The sequence below is a fragment of the Atractosteus spatula genome, chromosome 12 (assembly GCF_055471065.1).
Source record: "Atractosteus spatula isolate fAtrSpa1 chromosome 12, fAtrSpa1.hap1, whole genome shotgun sequence".
Lineage (NCBI taxonomy): Eukaryota > Metazoa > Chordata > Actinopteri > Semionotiformes > Lepisosteidae > Atractosteus > Atractosteus spatula.
Window position 1 is genome coordinate 9,404,177 of NC_142717.1, and position 6,047 is coordinate 9,410,223.

Here is a 6,047-nt window from a genome sequence, read left to right on the forward strand (position 1 = left end):
GTTTTTTTGCTCCAGTTGAGTTCTTAATCACAGCTAATTGATTTCAGTTTTCTATTTGAGACCTCTTTTGAAACTTGCTTTCAGCTCTCAGAGAGTTGAATAGGATTTGTAATTGATTCAATGCTGCACTAATTACTGAGTTTCAGGACTGCCCTCATTCATGCGTGTTCGCCAATATGTGACCAATTGGACTTATTATGAAGGAAAAACTAAATTATTCACTGTGGTAGTGTCTGATAAATTGGAATTTCTCCTGTGTCTGTTCCTCCTAAACAGTTTACCTATTAACTTTATAGTTAAAAATAATAGAGAAAATTCTTAATTAGCAGGTTGAGGAGAGACTGAATACACTTTTGAATGCTGAAATTGCTGTAAGTGCAATTTAGCTAGGTTTTTAGCTTGGTTTAGCTCATTTAGGTACTGTACATTTTGAAATGAAGGCCGGAGATCAAATAAAAGTTTAAACAAGCAAACATATCTATTACAGGCATTGGAGCCAATTTCTTTTAAATTATTGAGGGTGTTCATCTTAAAATGTATTCACATTAACAAATCATTTCTCTGCAGTTAAGGGGAATGTGTTCCTTCACATTGTGTTCCTGCTAATGAAGTTATTTATGGCATCTCCAAACCCCAGTGAATTCAAATCTATGTGAATATCGGACAGAGAAATGTAGTTTCTTTGCAGCAGAGCCTATCAGTACATTGTTCATTATTTTGCTAGAAGCTTCATAGTGACTGTCTGTGCTTTTGAAACCAGAAATCCCATTTAAATACCAGGGTTTGTGGGTTTTTTTTTTGTAGACCTGATGTACGAATTTTAATCAAATCAATTTCTGAAATATACTTTACATACTCCCTCTTCAGTTTGCCCAGATGAAATATCAGTAATTTATTGCATTTTAATTTGATAGGTTGTGAATCATCGTAATTAACAGTCAGATAAGTTGACAAGAGTTCTTGAGGATTTGTAAGTACAATCCTACAGTGATCTCCCAAACCCTGATCTAACAATAACATGACTAGGTTAAGGGCACGTGAACACACATAGCACGCAGAGAGCTCTCACCTATAGTTGCAAACACTGAAATTGGACAGAAATGCAACAAATACAAGGGACTCTCAGGACTAGAGTTAGGAACCACAGGTTCAAGTTAAAGGCCAGAGTAAAATAGGTTTTGTTATCTGAAAGAAAGGACTAAATCAGGGGCACACAAGTCTAGTGCTTAAGGGCCACAATTCAACAGGTTTTCTCAGTCTTTTTAAATCAGCCCCAACATAAATACGAAAAGAAATGCTAATCTCTTACCAGCAATCCCATAATTAGCTCAATTGAAGTATTAAAGGAAAATATAGAGACACCGTGACACTCCAGGACTGGATTTGGACATCCCTGTGTTAAATATTCTTGTATTGTTACAAGCATAAAACAGGAGTCTCAGCATTAAACCAGACTGCTACCTAGGCCCACGACTAAAACAATTGACTTAGAATATAGTTTTGAGAAATGAAGTTTGGTAGAAATCATAGAAGGATTTCTCACAATGCAATGTGCAGTATGGAATTTGATACATAGCCATTTCCCCTTCCATACAAATATACTAAGAACAGCCTAGTGTAAATTAGTATATCTGTTTAGTTTCAAGTTTACCCCGTGATTTGTGTTCAGTTCAATTAAGGAAGGAAATGGAGTGGAAGCTTTGAAATCATTCTATTCATTTTTATTATAAAAGTGCACATGTGCAGCAAAGGAATTTGCATCCTACTATTGACATTAATCTCAATTTTGTAAACTAGCACTCCTGTTTAATAATGAGTAGATTTCACAACAAAGATATTTGAAGTGCTTACCATTGATTACAATCCAAATCAAATTCGTCAGTGAAATATTCAAAGGTATAAGGCAAACATAGAGCAGTTACTTTTTATATCCTGAAAATGTGCTAAAATAATTTTAAAAATAAGAAATGGAAAGATTAGGCAACATCTCATAAAGTGAGATTCAATAGCTAGGTATTTTTAAGGCTGATAGAGACAAAAAGTGCTTGTGCAAGGAACTGAAAACACAACTTCCACTAAAGAAAGATGAGACATCTGAAGATGAAGTTGTAAACTTGCAGAGATCATTTGGTTTATGAGTGCATCACTGAGAGGTTTACATGTAAATCTTTTATCATTTTAATGAACTCTTTCCCAAAATTCTTATGCCTAACACTAATCAGGGAATAATTATCTCACTATCAAAAGCTTTTTCACCACCAAACGAAAGGACTGTCAAGAAATTTTGGTATTGGTGACAGCATGAATAAAATGAAGCAGACAACACATTTTACATCATCATTTGGGTTATAAAATGTATTTTATCATGACAAATCAATATTTTCATTAAGTCCCAAGTCTATATGCAAGCACTTTTTTTGAAAACTTATTTTAAACTTCTACTGTAGTTTGTAGTTTTATCATCTGCATTTTTTGACACAGGGCACAAGAGCTGAAACACAGAGACGATTTTCTATTTTTTTTAGTGCTAATTAAATCATAACTTTAAAAAATGTCTCTTTGGAGAAAAGTCACTCACTGTAGAGGTCTGCATCATCTAAAGTAGTGACAATCCTAGCTGATCACAGAGGTGAGGAAAAATATGCAGTGTATGCCATAAAACCGAATGCTCTTCCCTTTTGTTCATAATTGTAGTTCTTTTTTTAACTTAGTCAGAGAAATCAAGGCAATAAGAGCAGCACATTCTCTGTCTGAGAGACAAGGTAGGTGAAGGCTTTTGAGAGACTGTTTAAATTTGTCACTATCATATGGAAAGCCAGTGGAATTCAGAATTAATTAAAATAAGGTCAGTGTCTATGTGATCCCTTGAGTTTTTAGTAGGGGGAATATTCACAAGCTTTCACTGTTGCAAAATCATAAAAACTGGAACATGGTTTGGTCTACTCCCATGAATATAATACTTCTGTTAAAGCACGTGTATAAGAAACTGAATGCCATGCAGAACACTGAATGCCATGCAGAACACTTAGCACCAACCAATTCAAGATTCTCTGAAGAAGCTTTTTAATGTGTGCTCAAGTCCTGATTTAGATCCCAATTCTTTAATTTGTCACAATGGGATTTTTCAACATGTAGTTGTATTCCTGATGTAGCCTTTTATCGTATTCTGTAAGATCGTTCATGATTCAAAGAGATATTCCAAAATTCTGGATTTGAAAAGTGAGTAAATGATTCATTCTCTAGTACTGTATTGCTGGAGTGCTATTGTGTGGTTTATTCAGAACATCTGGATGTATTTTAAGGTTGTAGTTGTTGTGATCTGAAGAAAATGTATCAAATGTTCACATTAAGAAACAGCGAAATTATTATGGTGTGAAAATCAAGCAAATTCCAGGCAACATTTTATTATTGTTCAAAAAGATCATAGAATCAGAATGGTTAAACACTAGTAAAGAATTGACTAGCCTGAGGTTAGATGTAAATCAGCAAAGAGCAACAGATGCAGTGCACTGTAAGGGGGCTCTGCTATATTCAAAATTCATTAAGAACTGGGTTAAATACAGCACTGAGGTCTGTGCAAATAATTTAAAATATATTCAGAGATTCACTTTATAGAGAGTGATATTAAGAGTGTCTATAAGTGTTTGGTCAATTTAGGTCAAAAGATGTGCATTAGCTTAATAACTTTTTTACCTGCTGAATTCGCAAAAGATTTATTAAGGAGCAAGGAACAAGGAGATTAGCTCCATGCAGAAAAGCAAAAGAAAAGATAAAGAAAATTTCAGCTTTGGGGCCATCTTTGTGGGTTAACTTTGTTCCTTTGCAGTTTGATGTTCTCCACTTGAAGCTCTTCATATTTTTTCCTGCAAATTTATGAACATTGTGCTGCTGAGATGAGATTCCTCTCTAATAGTTACTGTATCTGGCTGTCCTTCTTGTAGAAATCACGGTGACACATAATTCTCTGACCCTGAATAGAGATAATAAAAACACAAGTACAGTTGGGCTCCTCCATAATATATCCTCTACCCATATGTTGTTTAACAATATCATCTCCAGAACAAACATCTGATGCAGAGTTGGAAGGTGAACCTCTCTTCTTGGGGGACAGTTACCACACCAACACTCACAAAAACATAGCTATGGACAACATAACAGCCCCCCCTGCATATCACTAGTAGTATGACATTTTAAACAATACAGAGACGAAGAAAAAAGAGAAATAGGACAGCTACTGTATGTAAATTGCACCACTCCTCTCTGTATACAAATGGAACTGCAATTTGATAGTGGAACAGAAATACATAACAAATTTGAAACAAAACAACATACTTCTGAGTGTCTTCCAGGCAAATTAGATTCTTACAAAGGGGTCTCTTGGCAAACAAGGCAAAAGGCTCTAAACAAGAATTTGAAATAAAGATGAACCAAAAAGCCACTACTTTAATGTTCTGATGTTTATTAAAAAAAAGCTACCTTTCCATTTTTTTGAATATGAGATTAATAGTTTTATCCAGGTGTTTGTTGTTTTATTGATTTTAACTTCAAATGTTTCTTTTATAATAGCGGGATTTTAATTAAGAGTATGTTAAGTGTATCTTTTAAATGCATCACTGAAACTTTACGTTGTATGGAAAAAAATGCCATACCTGTCCCATTGAAAGAGATTATTTCATATTTAAATCAAATTAAATTAAAGAGATGAGACACAGATAAAAGGCATCATACAGTACGTTAATAGTTTTGGCTAACTATGGACGCCGGACAGCATGGTATCATAGCATTTAGCATTGCAGTACTGGGGCCCTGGGTTCAATTCTGGACCTGGGGTGTTATTTGCATGGAGTACAGTATATACTGTATATTCTCTCTATGTTCACATGGGTTTCCTCTGGGTGCTCCAGTGTCCTCCACAGTCCAAACACACGCAGTGCAACTTTTGCAGTTGCTGATTAGGTGCATCTAAAATAAGCCATAAAATGTATATCACCAACAAGAATACCACTCACAGTACATTCCAAAAGACAACTGTCAGCATCAATTTCTGAGGTTCTGTCTGTCTGGATGTTTGTATGTTCTCCCCACCTTCACATGGGTTTCTTTCCACAGTCCAAAAACATACTTCTAGTTTATTTGGCATCTGGAAAAAACAGACCCTGGTGTGATTGCATGAGTGTCTGAGTTTGTGTCTCAGTCTGCCCAGGGATGGACTGGAATCCTGTCCATAGTGTATCCCGTCTATTGTTTGCTGGGATAGACTCCTCTATAACCCTGTATTGGATAAAATGGTAGGATGGATTAAGCATGCACGCATGAAAACAATGATCAAAATTAGAACATTTCTCACATTTATGTCATTTACCTGAATGGATTACATTGAATTTGAAGAATGTTTAGCCTGTGCCAGTTAGATCAACCTTGAAAAAATATTGAGAGGTCAATGGTTCCTCTATAGTACAGTAGTTCCAGGTTGTGAGAACTTATCTATCCTAGATAGTATGATCCTGTATCCTGTAAGTTGATATTTCATTTGCACAAGCAGGACAGGAGAAATTACCTCTAATGTAGGTGTGGTTTAGTAATTTCAAGCCGTATTATGAAGCCCTGTATTTCAAGCCCTGAAGAAGGCTACACAGCCTAAACATTGTTTCTTTTCTTCTCTTTTCAGCATGGAACAAACCTTTACTCATTCCTAATAAACATACTGTATGTCCAGTCAAACAGAGCAGAAATGACCAGAGGTCTGCATATGATTTCTGTTGAAAAGTGTTGACTCAGTTCTTGAGTTGGGAAAAGAGTAAGAGGAGGAGATCCTTCTTACTTGATCAATGTTTTGGTTCAATTGTGAGTATTCATCACATTGTACTTTATAGTTTTTCACTGTAATCTAGCTGCATTAGACTATTCTATTAATATATAATCTATTAATCAAAATATACGTATAGTATGTTAATAAATTCATTATACTTTTTTGTTGTGGAAACTGGAAAGTCACATTTGTATTCTTTCCTTCCCAATCTATAGCAAAAGTTAATTCAGTTGAGTTT